This window comes from Lutra lutra, chromosome 17 (assembly GCF_902655055.1).
Source record: "Lutra lutra chromosome 17, mLutLut1.2, whole genome shotgun sequence".
In the NCBI taxonomy this organism is placed as follows: Eukaryota; Metazoa; Chordata; class Mammalia; order Carnivora; family Mustelidae; genus Lutra; species Lutra lutra.
The window spans coordinates 45299502-45314954 of NC_062294.1; the positions used below are offsets into that span (position 1 = coordinate 45299502).

The following is a 15453-nucleotide window of genomic DNA, read 5'->3' on the forward strand; positions in this document are numbered from 1 at the left end:
AATCCATAGTTAGTACTCAGTGGAGGGTTAATCGAAATTATTTTAGGGGCTTTGGTTTGGGAGGCAGAGACCCAGATTCAAATTTAAGCTGTGCCATTTATCAGCCATGTGACCTTGGGCAACTGGCTTCACCTCTCCGTGGCTCGGTTTCCCTATCTGTGAAATGGGGATTTCAATAGCAGCCACCTCATGGAGTTTTGAGGATGCAGCAAGAATATTGTGTGTAAAGTGCTTAGAGCAGCAGTTGGCACATAGTGAGCATTCAATAAATGGTACCATTTATTCAGCGTTTTTCCTGCGACCCTGAGACCCTCTGAGGGTGGGGCTCTGGCTCTAGTCTAGGTCTGGCCCACGGGGGCGGGGGCACCTCTGATCTAGTTGATTTTCTCTTCTGCAGCCTCAGGTTCCTTGTTTGTAAAATGGGATGACAACATCAGTCTCAGCGGGTTGTAAGGATTTGCTGAGATGGTATTCCTAGTCCAGAGCCATCTCCTACTAAGTAGCAGCTCTTATGTATTATAATTGTTCTTCAATGTTCTCCATCTGGCCCAGAGACTGTCTAACTGTGGGCTGTGACATGACAGCCCTGAGCTCCCCCACACATTCACTCCCAGCCTCAGTGTCCCATCTGTGAAATGGTAGTCACAGGATTTCGTGCCAGGGCTGTTTTGATGATTCCAGGAGATAATTCATTTGTAGCGTTTAGCACAGGGCAGGGTGCATAGTAAGCACTTAATAAACATAGCTTGTTTCTCTTAATAGGCTTTTGCTGCTTCTGTTTATATGCAGAACAGAGCAGGGATGAAGTTAGTGCCTCCCCCCAATTTTTATTCACCAAAGATTAAATTTTGAAACAGGTGCTGTGTAAGAGCCTGAGAAAAGATGGTACTGGCCTGCGGTCAGCAGCCCTCTGCTTACCTCTCCCACACTCCTCCCCCCAAGCCAGCACATTCACCCCAGTGCTTTATGTACTACCCCAGGGATGCAAGCACTTGACCCTGTCTCAAAGCCATATTAACCCCCTGAGCTTCAGCTCCAGATGTAGAGCCTGTGCTTTCTTGATGTCCCCTGGTGACTGTCCCTTGGGCACCATGAACTCAACATGTTCAACCTAAACTTCTCCTCCCAGACCCAGGAGTCACCATCTGGGCAAATGGGCTAACTGTGACCCAGTTGCCTGAGCCAGACGCTTGGGACTTGCACTTCTCCCCCAGCCTTCCCAGGTCCAGCTGACTGGCAAGAGGGATGGAGCTGCCATTTCAGAGAAACACCATTTCATTGGCCCATCATGGTCTCCCATCTCGTGGGCACCAAAAGTCCACCTTGGCCACTGGAGATGGCCTTTTCTGCCATCTTGAGAGGTTGAGTTGTTTCTTTTAGATCACCAGAGATTAATGCCTGTAAAACATTATTAAGGGTCAGAGAAGACAATATCGACTTGGCCTGACTGCAGTGGCCACATGTGTGGCGTAAAGGCCTGGTTTCTGAGGGGGCCCATTTTTACCAGTGTGGGCGAGTCATTCATTTCTTTCTCAAAAGTTATAGTGTGTCAGTGAGTTAGAATATCCTGTATGGGAAGGCAGCCATCCTGGACATTTGGGAGGCAGCGCACATGCCGGGGAAGAGTCTGGGAAGGGAATTTATTATATCCCTGTGTAGGTTTAAGTCTGTTGGCAGAAACCTGTCATTGTGATTTCATTTGATGATGGGAACCCGTGATCCCAGTCACATTTGTGATGGCCACCAAATTTACCTGAGTGTTTTTTTTGATCTGAGGAAACAAAGCAGTGACTTTTAAAAAAATCTTGGTCTTAATTGTTAGTGACAACAGCACATGATTTTTTAGCAGTCTGTGTGGAATGGTCTAAGAGTTAAATGTGAGCCTGTTTTTCAGATATTGCAGTTGTCAGGTGGTAAATCAAAAATGGAATTTAGAATGTGCAGTAATTGGCGCCTTTTTTTTTCTGTACAACATATTTCACTGGTAGATTTCAAATTGGGGTTTGAAAAATGACACAGGTTATGGTAACAGCTTAACTAGCAGGATCTAAGTTAATGTATTTATGTTTTTAGAAGACAGTGTTTTTAGCTTTTAGAACGAGAGGACCAGTTCGTGCATCCCTGCTTTCTTTGAGACTGATGCAGCTGTTACTTAGGACTGCTGTGGTCAGAGACTTGATTCACGTGTGTGAGAATGGGTTGAATTTGGCTTTAAAAAGGTTATGCAAAGATATACGCGCTTGTTGTAACATGTCAAACAAAGCAGAGATGAATAAACAAAGTAGTAGGTGCCGCCCTCCACTCTTAAAATCCCCTCCCCCGAAGGTAACCATTTACTCAGGCAAGGAGTATTTATTAAGTATCTGCAGTCAGGATTGGAGAAAATGGTAGTGACCAGAATGGATGTGCTTTCTGCCCTTGGCAAGTTTGGTAGATGCTCTCCCTTGCCTTTTTCTGTGCTTGTAAGGATGTATATAGGCATCTGTTGTTTTCTTCCTTCTTCCTCACCGCTCCCCTGTAAAGGAGGAGTAAGGATCAAACCACACATATGTATAATTTGATTTTTTTGAATTGATAATAGGGCATATCCCTTCAAGTGATTGCATACAGATCTGACTACTTCTTTTTTTTTTTTTTTTTTTCAAGACTTTATTTTTAAGTAATCTCTATACCCATCATGGGGCTCAAACTTACAACTCTGAGATCAAGGGTTGCATACTCCACTGACTGAGCCAGTGAGGTACCCTTGGCTCATTCTTTTTAACAGCTAGACACACATTCTTCAGTATGAGGAGACCATGCTTTTATACCACCATTCCCCTGTCGCTGGGCGTTTAGGTTGTTCCTAGGATTTCTTTTGCCTTTGCAAAGATACGTCCAGTAAGCGTTCTGGTACATACGCAGTAGAGCATAGTGACTGAAAGCATTTGGACAGTGAACAAGACAGAGAAGATCCTCACTGTCCTAGGGTTTACATTCTAGCTGAGGAGGTGTGCAATAAACAAAGTAATTTTCGATGCTCGAAGTATCATAGAGGAATTAACAGGGTAAGGGGCTAGAGAGTGGTTGATAGGGCAGGCTGGTGGGGCGGGGAAGGGGTGGTTACTTTAACTGGGATGGTATGGGCAGGCCTGCATGAGCAAGAGGCACCAGCTGTGCCAAGAGCTGGGGGAAGAACATTCTAGGCCCCAGGAACAGCAAATACAAAGGCCCAGAGGTGGGAATGAGTTGGCTACCAAAACAGGATCCTTGTGGTTGGAGAAAGGCGAAATCCCATTTTTCAAGTTCATGCTACTTGAATTTTTATAAAATAATGCTAATTATGGCAATAGCACGTAACATTTCTTAATGCTTCCTCTCGACTAGTTGCTCTTCTAAGCATTTCACGCTTATCCTCACAAGACTTCCGTGAAGTAGCTAAGTGTATGGGACTCACTTTACAGATGAGGAGCCGATTCCAGACTCTAGATTCTGCCCACACACCAAACTGCTGCTCTTCCCAGGCCCTCCTTGCAGGGTTGAGGCAAGTTTACGGAGTGGATGCAGCATTTCCTTTCCAAGTTGTCTGACAAGCAGAGCGCCGTGGACTCTATTTAGTACATCATTCATGTGGCGGCTTGTGTGGTCTGGGGAGGTGGTGGCATCGTTTCCACTGACAGACACGATGCAGTCCATTTCTGTTGGGATGTTGGTTTCAGAATTGAAGGCCCTTTCGCAGAGCCTGTCCTCAAATAAAACAAGGGTGAGCGTGCTTGAGGCGTGAAGGAGAGTGAACAAGGTGAGCGTCCCGTTTGGGTGAGCTTGGAAAGGGGACTTGGGCTGGTAGGGGAAAGCATGTTTCTGAGCACCAGGACAGCATTTTTGGCTGTCAGAGTATCAAAATACATTCTAGCAACTACAGAGCCACCTACCACAGCACCCTGCTTCCGCCACTGTAATTGTGTCCATTTTGATTTGATATGGCTTGGGCCTTATGGGTTGTTCGAATGAAGGGCAGGCCTTACTAGACGTGGAGACAGTGGTGGGTGCTTTTAACACCAGAAGTGTGGAGAGCATCTTTCATCCCACCATCTAGGAAACATTCTTTTCCTCCCTAGCGTGCGTGCCAGGCACCATGCCGGATGCTGACAATCTGAAGTCAAATAAGAAGACACTGGCTCTCAGGAGTCTGCAGTAATATTGTCCGTTAGAAGTACTACGTGAACCACCAATGTGGGCCATATACAGAACTTAACATTTTATAACAGCCACATTTACAAGAGTGAAATGAAATGCAAGAAATGAATTTTAATAATGTATTTTATTTCATCTAAAATATTACCATCCGCATGTAATCAGCGTAAGAGTTATTGAGACGTTTTACTCCTTTTTTTTTATGTGAGGTCTTCATAATACAGTGTGTGTTTTACACCCTCAGCCCATCTCCATTTGTGCCAGCCACATTTCAAGGGCTCAGTAGCCACACGTGTTGGACAGTGTGGACATAGGGCCCGAGACTCAGACGGAAATCAAGAGTGGTAGTTCATGGTGATCAGAGATGCTGTCCCTGTTGTAGCTTGGTGAATAAAGATAGGTGAGGGCTGAAAAGCATATTCACTGTAGGCAGGTATAGCTAACTACCTGGCTGTCGTCTGTCATAGGTGCCTTATGGGTCTGGCACTGTGCTTCGTGCGTGCCGTGCGTGCCGGCAGGGACCATGATTATCCCTGTTGTACACCTGAGGAAGCAGCGGTCTGGCAACGACAGGCCACTTGCTCAGGGTTCATTAAGTGATGGAGGCAGAATTTGAACTCCGGTCCAGAGACCATTCTCTTAAATCTCTGTCGTCTCTGCTGTCTTATGTTTAAGGGGGATGGGCTCTGAGTTTTGAGCAATAAAAACCACTGGAAGGAAACATCACACAAAATGAATTCCCAGAGTTTGTCAGGATCGATCCTCGGGCCCACGTCGGTGCTGGGGTGCTGGTGTAGAGATGAGTGACTGACACTTGGATTCCTAACTTTGGGCTCTAGGTTTGGTGGAGACAGGTCTTGTCTCCTAGGAAAGAGAGGAGACTTTGGGGACTAAGGAGGAGGGTGGGCAGGGACAGTGACGGAGGCAAGGAAAGGGCCCAGCCTATTGAAATCTCATTCTAAACTGCTTCTTTGGGCATGAAGCCTCTTTTCTCTCTCCATTACTGACTGTCCCTTGAGGCTGTGGCCCTCTGTGAGAGCTTTGTGGCACCTTTTAGTGAGCCCAGCAACAGCAGCACTTACCAGCAGGTGAATCTCCCCTTTGCTCTGATCCAAAGAGGTATTGCTGGGGCACGTGGATGGCTCAGTCGTCGAGCGTCTGCCTGCAGCTCAGGTCATAGTCCCAGGGTTCTGGGATCGAGCCCTGCATCGGGCTCCCTGCTCAGCGGGAAGCCTGCTTCTCCCTCTCCCACTCCCCCTGCTTGTATTGCCTCTTGCTGTGTCTCTTTCTCTCTCTCTCTGTCAAATAATAAAAACCTTAAAAAAAAACCCAAAGAGATATTGCTGGATGAAGGGATAGGGTGAGGGGACACCACAGAGGTTTCTTCTTTCATCTGTGAGAGTCATTGTTCTACACTTCTAATGACTCTCCTGGTTCCGGGTGCCCCCTCTCAGGAGCAGGATGAATCTGGGTCTCCTACCCACACAAGGCAGGTACTGGAGATTGCTCAGTTTGCTCGTGTCCCCAGGTGGTGGCCTGGTGCCCGTCCCTGTCCCAGGTGGTGACTCATGAGGGTTTTAACCTCTTTACCACTCCCCTCTCCTACTGCTAGACAGTGCCTGGTATGCCACAGATGCTCAATAAAGTGTCTGTTGGCTGAAGTAATGATACTAGCCAGCAATCACCGGGCTCTCATTGTGTGAAACACACTGCTGTTCGTGCCTTTCATGTAATTTCTCATTTAGTCCTCATCACTCTCCATGGGGTAGGTACTGTTATTACTCCCCTTGCCTATATAGGGAAACAGGTCCTGAGGAATGCAGGTCCCTAAAGCTGCGAGTGTCCCAGCCCTGCAGGACTCAAACCCAAGCCATTGGCTCCACAGTCTAGGCTCTTAAACACTCACTCTGCGGGCTCTTTGTGGCAGGACAGATGGATGGATGGGGTGGGCAAGCTGGACCATACTGACTACTCCAGCTTCTCCACTCCACTTGTGGTCTCTGTCCTCCTGTTCTGGGATAGCCTTGAGTCAGGTCTCAGCACCTTTGGGCCCGGAGGTTTGAGTACCACTCTGGACGTGAAGTTTCTCTGTGATTCTGGAACCTGCACTTCCCCCTTTCTTTCAATTAACCAGAACTAACTGGATATTTGGTATTATGAAAGAATCCTGATTTTTTTTTTTTTTTTAGGTACAATAATGCTGCTGGGGTTCTGCTTAAGAAAAAACCCTTATCTTTAAGACCCACATTCTGAAATACATGTGAACTGGTAAGGTTCAAAATAATATGTATTTGCCTCAAAATAATATGTATTTGCTTCAAAATATAATGGACAGGCTGGAAGTTGAAGGGACAGGGGACAGTGTGTCTGGGAGAATGAAGAGATGAAGTAATTGTTGAAACCGCCTGTGGGGTTATTATACGCTTTGTTCACCTTTCTGTGTTTGAGATATCTCTTCATGAAAAATTAGAATCAAGGACAACAAATTTCACTCGGTATTTGTGTATTTCGAGCTCAGGTGTAGGTACGGGAGAGTTTCTTGCCTCTGCCCAGTCCACTTGTATAATAAAAACAGGGTTTTGGGGCTTTCTTGTTGTTGCTGTTTCCAATATGGGAGTCAATACTTGGCCCAAGGCCTTTGAAAACCCCTTTCGTAAAGCAGCGCCGGGAGCATTGAGGACACCAGTGAAGGTCCCAGTGGCCACATGTGTCCCCGGCTGCTCTGAGTACTGGCCGCTCGGGGCCCTCGGAGGCAGTTTACAGAGCTCCCAGTTCCTGAGATCTGTTTCCTTCCAGCACCTGACTGCGGGGGGGCGGGGGGGGCCTCCCACATTTTTTCCAAAGACGTGTTTCAACAGGAGGCCTCAGATCCTCCCCCAATCCTTCCCTCAGGGCAGAGATGCACAGAGCCTTCCTTTGATGGGTCTTTGTTAAGGCCCCACAGAGAACCAGAAGCCGACATTTGGTTTGCCTCTAGCGTGGCAGCAGGAGGCCGGGAAGGTGCCCCCTTTCAGTTCTGACTTTTGACAGCAGAAGGGGCAAGATGCAGCTGTGACAGACAGTGCCTCAGACCTGATGGTACTCCTCAGCCAGCCAGCAGTTAGAACTCCTTTACCATATATGCACCCTCCCCCACATATGCAGAGGCTCCTGTTGCCTTTGTTTTTTGGGGGACTCTCGCTTAATCCACATGTGGCAGAAATCCTTATGTGGAAATGGCAGGAAAAGAGGACGCCCTCATTTGGTGGGAGTGGGATCTCTGCTTATCGTTTGCCTGCCAGGTCGGTAGACATGGGTGACGGGGACAGGCGCTCTGGTCCGATCCTGCCAGAGGCTGGCATTTGTTCCATCTCCTGATTCGTTCTTTTCCCCAGTGCCCGGTTTCTGTACACCACACTCTCGGCGTGTGGGCAGGAAGGCAGAACTCCTCCCGCAGCCCTCTGGCTTCCTCAGCCTTCTGCCCCCAGCATCCTCTTCAATTCTGTCCTGTCTTCTCCTTTCAAAGGCTTTGAGGCGAGTCCGGTGTGGAGAAGACGTGAGGAGGCACTGTCACTAGCTTAACTTGATGTTCCCTGTCACCAGTGTAGACTTGCACATGTGGGCTCCAAGAGTGGCAAACCCCAAATAGTCTGATTTTTCAACATAGGCATTTGGTGGGTATTCACGGAGCCGAACAGTTTTCTAGGAACGAGGGAGACAGTAGTGAGCACGACAGAAAAGCTTCTCCCCTCCTGGGGCTCTCATTCAAGGTGGGGGGGGGGATTCAGAGAGTAAATGAGAACTCAGGAAGGTGCAGGAAAGTGCACTAAGCTGAAGAAATTAAACAGGGAAAAGGGATAGGAAGTATTAGGGGGGAAGGTGTTGAAGTTTTAGACAGGGTGGCCAGAGGTGGCCTCCCTGGGAGGTGACACGAATACAGGCCTATAGGAGGTGAGGCAGTGAGCAGTGGGGTTGTCTAGGCAGAGGGAGCAGCTGGTGCAAAGGCCCTGAGATACGGGCCTGGTGAGATTGAGGAGCTCCTAAGGAGGCCCATGTGGCCGGAGCATGGGATGAGGGCAGAGAATCGACAGGCTTGATGATCTCTTAGAATCCAGTACAAGTTTGTCTTTTCTTTGAGATGGGAAGGTATTACAGGGCTGATTGATTTGTTCATTAAATTTCAAAAAGTGCCCACATATGCCTGGAACCAAAAGAACAAAAATAAGGCACTTACCTCCCTTGCGCTGAGGCCACCACCGTCCTAGTTTCTTGCTGGCAGCCAACTTCTTGACCCTGCATTGAGTGAGTTTCCTGGCTTGCATTAGGTTGAACCTTATGAAATCACCTTTTTGCAGGGCCCAGAGTGTTTGAATATTGGCAGTTTTATGAGGTTCAGCTTAATAGCTTCCTTTCCAGAGCCTGAGAAATCGACCAGTGCTTTCTTGGCGTAGGGGTTAGTAGTCAGAGGTCAGGACCTCCTCCCCTTTTCTGCATCCCACGCTGCTCTGTCAGTGACAACCGTGTCAGCGACAACAGCAGTGAGTACAGAAGTCCAGAGCCCCATACTTAGTCTTGCTGTTAAGCCTGACAAGAGGCTGTCTCTTCCTGCCGGGACCTTACCTGGGGGTGGCATTAGTCATTCTTTGGCTTTCTGTTTCTTGGTGCCACCAGTTTTGAAATCACAGAGTGTTCCCAGAGGGAAGGGCACACCTGGACTGTTGCCGGATGTTTGGCATGACTCACATGGTGGGGGAGCCCTCTGGGGCCGGGCAGAACTTCTGGGCATTCTGGATCAGTAGCTGGCAGAGCGCCCAGCCTGGGGTGTCCGTGGGGTATCTGCTGGACTGCAGAAGCTCAGGCTATGGGAGGAAGTCCAAGGAGTGATGGAGAAAGGCCTGTACCCACTACTGTGTGCCACACCTCTGCACTGACCAGACAGTCTCACATTTCTAGAAGCCCAGGGCACTGGGCTGGGTTCTGGGTTCGGGGTGTAAAATAAAGGTAAAGGAGTTTTGGGTCCAGCCTTGGAGGTACTCAGTCAGGAAGTTGTGTCGGTTGGTCTGCCTTTGGTTGCAAACAATGGTAGTAGCAACAGCCACAGCAGCAGCAAATAGGTAATTTATGTAACATCGTCTCTCCACCAGGCACTGTGCTAGGCGCTTCCCACGAAGTGACTCATCCCAAGCCTCCCAACAAGCCTGTAAGATAAATACTCTTATTAGTCCCCTTTTTGCAGATGGGACAATTAAGTTTAAATAACTTGCCCAACGTCGCACGGCTAGAAAATGGTAGTGACAAGATTTGGACCCAGGGTGTATGACTCCAGAGGCCTCACTCTGAACTCACTGTGTGTTTCTGCATTGGTTTGCTGCCCTCAGACCTGAGCAGACAGCAGAATCCCCGGGAGTGCTTGTTGAAATACAGATTGCCATACCCCACCCAGAGTTTCTGATTCAGTAGGTCTGGCTTGAGAATCTGCATTTTTTTTTTTAAGATTTTATTTATTTATTTGAGAGAGAGGGAGAACATGAGAGGGGAGAAGCAGTCTCCCAGAGGAGCAGGGAGCCGGATGCGGGACTTGATCCCATGACTCCAGGATCATGACCTGAGCTGAAGGCAGTTGCTTAACCAACTGAGCCACCCAGGCGCCCTGAGAATCTGCATTTAAAAAATATATATATTATTTATTTGAGAGAGAGAGCAAGCACGTGAGAGGGGAGGGACAAGGGAGAGGGACAAGCAGACTCCCTGCTGAGCAAGGACTCTGACATGGGGCTGGATCCCAGGACTGTGAGATCACAACCTGAGCCGAAGGCAGATGCTTAACCGCCTGTTACCCAAGCACCCAAGAATCTGGATTTTTGTCAAGTACCCAGGTGCTACTAGTGCTCCTGGGCCCAAGAGCACATTTTGGGAACCACTGACCTACTGGAATAGGAAACCCAGATGATAGTGGCCTGGTCAGATTTATGATCTCACATAACAAGCCCATAGATCGGCAGCACCAGAATTGACTAATTAAGCACTTCCACAATACCTGTAAGCAAGCCCTCTATGTTATGCCACTCTGCCATCCTTGGTTTGTCTCCCATGTCCTCAGACTCATCCTCATGGCCACAGGGTGACTGCCACAGCTCCTGTAGTCACACCTGACAAGGCTATATCTAGCAACAGAAAGAGGGCATCTGTTACTGACCATTTAGCTCTAACAAATGAGGAGACCTTTCCTAGACACCCCGCCTCTCAGATTCCCCTCATATCTCATTGGCCAGCATTGTGACACGTGACCAGGCCTGGGCAAATCACAGTCAAGAGCCCATCAGGATTTACTCTCAGGGCTGGAGGCTGGAACCATCTTTCCGTGAAGCACATGACTGTTGGGAGGAGAGTGGCGATAGGAATAAAATTGGAGTAATATTTAGGAAAGAACTTGAAGAGGGGTTTGGAATTGGTAGGCAAATGACTGAATCTGCTGCAGAAGTTAGTAAAACAAAGTAGAAGCATCAGACTCCTACATTTTCATGTCATTGTACTTACACACTTTGTTTTATAGTTACCTGAATCAGGACATCGCTTTTGTTCTCTACTCATGTCCACCTTCGAGAAGGTGTACCTAGTCTCAGTACCATAGGAGATGCTGGCCTTGTTGAGAAATCCAGTATATATTTTTTAAAGATTTTATTCATCCACTTTTGCAAGAGAGAGAGCATGCGTGTGCATGGGAGGGGTGGGGGGTGCGGCAAAGGGGGACGCAGGCTCCCCGCTGAGCAGGGGGCCTGACTTGGGACTCCATGCTAGGACCCTGGATCATGACCTGAGGCCAAGGCAGATGCTTAACCGACTGAGTCACCCAAGCACCCGAGGAATCCAGTGTTTTATCTGAAAATCCAGGCACATGCAAGCTGAATAGTGAGGCAGCAGTCTGGGGCAGTGTGCAGGTGTTTGAGAGCATTTGCTCTGCTCAGAAACACTTGGCTCTCCCTTCTCCTTGACCAGTTGCTGTTCGAAGGGCTCCTCGTAGAGGCTCAGTTTCCCCTTCTGAGAATTGGCTCATAAGGTGGCTGGATGGATAAAAGGAGAAGAGACTGGTCAAGTGCTTACCCCCGTCGCTGGCACATGATAAGTGCTCACGAGTATGACCTCTGCTATTAACAAATGGGGCTTTTTTTTTTTTTAAGATTTTATTTATTTGAGAGAGGGAGCATGAGCAGGGGGAGGAGGGACAGAGGGAGACGCAGACTCCCACGGAGCCGGGGCTTGGGGCTGAATCCTGGGACTCCAGGATCACGACCTGAGCTGAAGGCAGACCCTTAACTGACTGAGCCTCCCAGGTGCCCCAACAAATGGGACTTTTTTTTTTTAAGATTTTATTTATTTATTTGACAGAGAGAGGGGGGCGGGAAGCAGGCTCCCTGCTGAGCAGAGAGCCCAAAGCTATGCGGGGCTCAATCCCAGGACCCTGAGTTCATGACCCAAGCCGAAGGCAGAGGCTTAACCCACTGAGCCACCCAGGTGCCCCAAATGGGACTTATTAATTGAATAATTAAGTTACCATTTAATAAGCCTGCCCTCTCCTTCCAGCAGTCTGTGAAAGTGACCATTTTGCAGACTGTTTCCTGTGGATGCCTGTTGCTTGTGCTTATGGTCACAGTGTAGATACACGTGGGCTGTATCTACTACCTGAAGCTGGTAGTGATTCTGGCTTCTAGATTGTTGGGTGGATTCAGTGCATGAAAGTATGTACAGCGCTTAGAACTGCAGAGAGCACTTAATACACGCTGGACAGTAGACCCTTGAATGACTCAGGGGTTAGGAGAACCAGCCCCCTCATGGTCAAAAATCTGTGTATAACTTTTGACGCCCCCCCAAACTTAACTCCTAATAGCCTGTTATTGACCTGAAGCCTTACCGATCACATTCACATATTTTGTATGTTGTATTATATGCTGTATTTTTGTAATAAAGCTGGAGAAGAAAATGCTATTGAGAAAGTCAAAGAGAAAGTACGTTTATACCGCTGTACTCTAAGAGCTATGCAAGTGGACCTGCCCCGTTCAAACCCATGTTCAAGGGTCATCAGTATTTTTTGTGTGTGTGAATGAGAAGGGCAGTTAAGAATCTTTATTCTTTTTTCCCCACTCAGCTGCCCAGGATTTAAACACCATGACCATGATCACCCCCTATTTTCAAGGTTGAGGCTGAATCTGATTGAGGGCTGCATGTCATAACTACAGCTGATGACTGTTGAGCATTTTTTGTGGGTTAGGCTAAGTGCTCACTCTACTGACCTAACTCTCCCATTCACCCCATTTTACAGATGCAGCAGCCAGGGCCCAGTGGGGGACCTCTGTCATCTTGCAAAGGAGATCTGGTGCAGTGGTTAAGACTGGAAACCCAGAGCCTTGCTCTTCTGGGTTACCTCTGCTCCAGACCACTTCCTTGCAGTGTGACCTCCAGCCTATGACTTCTGTTCCTGAATTTTCTCATTTGTGAAATAGGAATGATAATAGTACACACTAAGAGGGTAGCTGTGAGGGCTGGGGAAGAGAACTCCCGCCAAGTGCTTACGGGGTGCCTGGTGCAGGGTGAGCCCTCCTGTTTTCTAGCCGTTGTTATTATTAGGCAGAGCCATGAGGCTGTGCTTGCAAAGCTGGCCGGAGGGGCCCAGCAGCGGTGCTTAATCATTAAGCTGCGTTGCCTCTGTGAGCGAGGGAGCGAGAGGACGGGAAGCCCGCCCAGGGAAAGGAGCCCACCTTCGGATGGTGAGTTTGTGAATGGAGCCGGCGGGCGCCAGCCGGGGGCCAGGGGAGGCGGTGGGCACGGATCCAGCCCTGGCTCGCCCCTGGGAACAGGTGGCCCGCTCCTGGGTCGGCGCTCGCCGGCGAGCCGTCTTTGTTACTTTTGAGCTTTCTCTGCAGCCCATTCAGGCTCCTCAGACCACGTGTCTGGTGAGTAAGGATTCCTTCCCCCGATCTCTCCCCGCTCCCTCCGCCCAGGGACTGTGGGCGAAGCGGCCCTCCTTGGGAGCGCGCCGGTTCGCTTCGCGGCCGCCGAGTGCTTGCGGCCGCTGGGAGAGTCGCTGATGGGAGCCGGCGCGGCAGGTTGCCGTTTCCGCATTCCAGACACCCGCGGCGGGAGGGGGGGAGCCGGCGGCGGCGCGCGGGCAGGTGGCCTTGCCCCTTGCCGGGAGCAGACCCGGCGCCCGCGAGCTCCCCTAGGTCACCTTCCCGGTCACCTGCCGGCTCTGGGATCGGGGTGCGCTCCGGCTGGCTCTGGGGTGAGTGACGTTTGCTAAGTTTGCTGGTAACTTGTAGAGCAGAGAAAGGTAACGATGTGTTTCTCGGTTTCAGGAGTGAGACTGGTGCCTTTTTTGTTTTCTTTCTCCCGCCCCCCCACCCCCTCCTCTGGCGTGAAATGTTTACCTGTCTGCTCCTAACTGTGAAGAAAGGTGGGTGGAGTGTTGAGGGAGTGAGAAGAAAATGGAGGCTATTTCTCCCCCAAGGAAGGAATCATTCCGTGAATGCTGAGCACCTGTGGGATGCAGACTTATCTGCCAGGGGCTATGGGACATCCCTGGTACAGAGGAGCTGTGTGGCCTCAGGTGGGTTCCTTTCCCTCTCTGGGCCTCCATGTCCTCATCTGATGAAGCGAGAAATAGGAGCAGTGTCCACAGGCCTTTCCAACGACTCATTATGTAAAATGCTCACAGCCTGGGCACCCAGTGGTACTCAGTGTCAGCTGTCCCTGTGCCCGCCCCCCCCCCCCAATTCTCTGGCCTTATCTCTGACTTCTCAACTGCTGCTGGCTGTACTCCAGCAGCTTGGGCCTCCTCCTCTTCCTCCTACTCTTCCTCCCTCAGGGTCTTTGACCTGGCTGTTCCCTCTGCCTAGAATACTTCCCTTAGATTCCACTTCAGGTCTCTGCTCAAATGTCACCCTCTCCATGAGGCCTCTGTCCTTACTAAATAGCACCTTCTCCACGATTCTTAGCCCTTTAAATGTGCTTTATTTTTCTTCATAGCATTTATTAGCCCTTGACATAATTGCTTATCATTTGCTTCCCCCCCCCCCCCACCAGCTACAGGCTCCATAAAAGCGTAGGGACTTGTGGTAGGTGTGGGATAAATTATTTTATGAATGAATTTATGATATCAGGTACAATATTGTCAGAGGACGGACGGCTGTCCGCTCTTGGGGTTTGAGTTAGAGTGTCACCGACCTGCAGCTGTGGGGAGGTGGCATACCCACACCCTCCCTTTGATCCTCATGGGGCCTGCCCGAGGCGTCCAGGCCTCTGGCTTCCTGCCCGTCAGCCGCTTCAGTCTGTTCAGTCCTGGCCCTGCCGGTGGCTCATCCCAGGCAGCCCGGATTCACGTGGCAGGGGATGGATGGCCTTGGCCCTGGTGAGTGTGGACGATGTGTGCGGGTTCATTCAGGTGGGGAGGCTTTGTGGGAGACGCCACCCAGACATACACATGTCCCCCTGTATATGGGAAGCCTGCCTTATTGCCACATCCTGCGTGGTGTTCCTGCAGAAGGTCGGGGAATGCCTTGGAAATAAGAATTAACCGGCCAGGCACTGTTTATTGGTCTTCCGTGCTTTACCCGGCCATCATTCTCGTCCTGGGGCTGAACAGATTTTAATTAAATGGTGAACTCGGTGAGTCTCTGTCGTAGCTGACACCCCATCAATCCTCTGGCTCCTGGTGTCAGCGGCTGGGTCTGTAAAAATACCGTGGGCAGGGCTTCCCCAGGCTCCGTGGATCCAGGTTAGTGGCCCTCTTGGATTTCTTCCGACAGCATGAGACACTGAGGGACTGAGGTGCTGGCGGACTTCCCGCTGCATCATACACCATCACACCTCTGGGCCTGCCGCTATATTAAGGATGTGCAAAGTGTCAGCGGAGCGGCTCCTGCAGCATCGAACCATGCCCTTCGAGCTCCAAGTGAGTGGTTTTGGAGCTGGGTTGAGGCCCCTCCTGAGAGGCCACTGCACATAAGGCTCAGGTCCCAGCACTGCCCACAATCTGGGCACAGTGTTTACCTTCTCCAGGCCTCTGTTTCCTTATCTGGAAAATGGGAATAATTGATAATTCCTGCCTTCAATAAGTTCAAGTGAGATCAGGTGACGCAGTTAGCACCATGTCTAATACATAGAGAATAATTGCTAAATGGGAGTGAGAATTAGGAATCCAAGCCCCCTTTAAACTTTTTTCTGTCCCTGTTTTGTGGACTCCTCTCTGCCCCACGTCCATGTCCGCATCCTCCCACAGTCCTGTGCTCAGAGTAACAACCAAGTACT

The 15453-nt window shown here is 49.7% G+C and overlaps 1 protein-coding gene across 4 annotated transcripts in view; it reads left to right on the forward strand.

Moving 5' to 3' along the window:
- SIPA1L3 (signal induced proliferation associated 1 like 3) overlaps positions 1–15453 on the forward strand; it is a 236349-nt gene that overhangs the window by 1117 nt on the left and 219779 nt on the right. The window contains exon 3 of one of the 4 annotated variants that reach the window (XM_047710004.1): positions 6363–6441. The exons of 1 other annotated variant lie outside the window; for it this stretch is intronic. The gene's annotated coding sequence lies outside the window, so the exon portion shown is untranslated. Of the gene's footprint in view, positions 1–6362; positions 6442–12852; positions 12915–13194; positions 13430–15453 lie in introns of those variants that run through there. 2 more of the 4 variants (XM_047710002.1, XM_047710003.1) reach the window with 2 other exon arrangements.